Below are 2,533 nucleotides of genomic sequence, written 5' to 3' on the forward strand. Positions count from 1 at the left end.
ATACATCAACCAATATCCCATTATGGGACTAATACTGAGTAGGAAATCCTACCTGGTAAGCACACAATCAGACGGTCTCTCTTTCTTTGAATCAAAAAGCTTCCTCTATGAACCGTCCTCCTATCATACAACATATAAAGGCTACCAAATCACATACTACACATAAACCCCCAAATCTCTAAATTAGGGTTTAACCAAATCAAAGGAAAGACAATAAAAAGGGTACATAGATCTTACCCTCGACGCAAGGAACTCAACGGTATAATCAACGCTAAGAACTGACCTTCCAAACTCCGGGTATTGCTAATAATGCGATTAGGATGAAGAACTTGCTTGCTTTCTCTCTTAAACAGTAATTTAGGTTTTGCAAAAGTGATTTAGAATAATGACGACAAAGCTTATATACCTTAATCGCATAATTAACAAAACCCGAGAAAACTCCCCGTAAAACCGGCTACTCGATCGAGTACCCAAGGCTACTCGATCGAGTACCCCCTTACTCTATCGAGTACCTAAGGCTACTCGATCGAGTACCCCCTTACTCTATCGAGTACCTAAGGCTACTTGATAGAGTACCCCCTTACTCTATCGAGTACCTAAGGCTACTTGATAGAGTACCCTACAGGTCAGAAACTTTTCTAAAACGCAACTTACCCTTACTCGACAGAGTAAGGCCTACTCGATAGAGTACCCCAAGACTTATAAATATGGAGTATTACAATTCAAGTGATCAAATCCTCCCCCCGCGGAGGCATTTACCATCTCCTTAGTCCTCGGTAGCAACGTTTGAAAGAATGTTTGAGTGATGTACCATTCCGGGATTCCATGATGGGGACAACTTGCTATTAAGTCTTGATATCGGTCCCAAGCTTCACCTAAAGACTCCCCGTCTTCTTGTTGAAATGTATGAATCTCATTACGGAGCATTGCGGTCTTTGATGAAGGGTAATATTTGGCCATGAATGCTTTAGCCAAGGCATCCCATGTCGTGAAGGTATCCGGGGGTGAATGTTCAACCACCGATCCGCCTTGCACGTCAATGAAAACGGAAACAACATCATTCTCAAGGTGTCCTCGGACACCCCATTCATTTTCATCATTGAAACCTTCCTCTTAAACTTCCGGAGGTGAGCATGGGCATCCTCTTCAATATGCCCCCCGAACAAATCCTTCTCAATCAACCCGACTTGTGCGGGATGCATTTCAAAGTTGTTTTGGGCCAAAGTGCCAAAATTAATAGGGTTACATGAATCATTGTGGTTAGGCCGGTTGTGATCTCGTAGAGCCATTTGTGGTGGAGGATTTGGTATATGAGGGGGTGGTGATTGAGGTGGGTTATTTGGAATAGGGAAGTTATGAAAAGGGTTTTATAGTAGAGTCTCAATTGTGATGTTTGGTTGAAGTGTGGTTGTGGTATCAATATTTTGTGGGGTGTGTGAATTTGGTTGATCAATGTTTGCCCGTGGAGGGTTCCGAACTCTATCAAGGGTCTTTGTCCCCAAGGTCCTAAAAAGCCTCTCGGGGTCGGAATTGAAGAGTAGAGCTTGGTGGTTCCTTCTAGTCACGCACTCAATAAACCGTTAGTCTCCTAGTGTTTTTACACACTAGGGGAGGGCGAGAAATCAGACACTCTACAATGAAACACACAACTACTAAAACAAACTAACAAGTGAGATAAGACTAAAACTAAGACTCTTGATAAACTAAATATAACCTAACACCATCCCCGGCAACGGCGCCATTTGATGAGTAAGAATTAATGATAGGGTCAAGTCTCTTACCATCAACAAAATATAACCCAATTTTGTGCGTAAATCGGGGTCGAACCACAAGGATGGAGGGGTTTCTACTTAGTCTAAATAGGAGTCTAGTCTAGTCACAAATGAAAGAAAATGAGTTGATTTAAACTACTAAATGCAACTAAACAACGATTGAGGAAAGATGTATTCGAATGATTAAAGGCTAGGGTTTTCGGGTTTATCTAAATGGTTTAAGGGCAAACAAGTCGATTCAAGGAGTCTATGATGAGGTTTGTCCTAGGATGAAAATCAATCTCTTGATTATCCTAAAGGTGATTACCAACTCTTATTAAGCAACACACCATTCTAAAGCATGCAACAAGACCACCACAAACTCTCATTCAATGGAGGAATTAAGGAACTATGACAAAAAGCACAAGTTCTCACTCACACAAATCATCAAACACCTTGTGTGCATTACTAAGAAAGACAAACATTTCACCAAAGACTCAAAATAATCAAACTATCATACCCAAAAATCCTATTTAGACTCCCCCTAAACCCTAGAAGGGTTACTACTCACTCATGTTCAAATTGTTCAAGCAAATAAATGGAAAAGAACAAACAACAAAAGGAGATGACATGGTAATTATTCCAACAATTATAAAAGACTACTCAAAATGTAAACAATTGATTAAGCAAGTAAATAAGAGAAGAGATGTACCAACAAGAGTAAAGATGATTGCTTTGATTGAATAAATGAAGGAAATCCTCCAAAATCTCTCAATACAATC

General features: G+C 40.2%; 1 non-coding gene across 1 annotated transcript; it reads left to right on the top strand.

Moving 5' to 3' along the window:
- The first annotated feature begins 820 nt into the window (after positions 1 to 820).
- Positions 821 to 927, top strand: LOC141650087 (small nucleolar RNA R71). The gene has a single exon (XR_012546149.1). It is a non-coding gene; the product is annotated as a small nucleolar RNA R71 (small nucleolar RNA).
- Positions 928 to 2,533: the final 1,606 nt, after the last annotated feature.

The sequence above is a fragment of the Silene latifolia genome, chromosome 3 (assembly GCF_048544455.1).
Source record: "Silene latifolia isolate original U9 population chromosome 3, ASM4854445v1, whole genome shotgun sequence".
Taxonomy (NCBI): Eukaryota; Viridiplantae; Streptophyta; class Magnoliopsida; order Caryophyllales; family Caryophyllaceae; genus Silene; species Silene latifolia.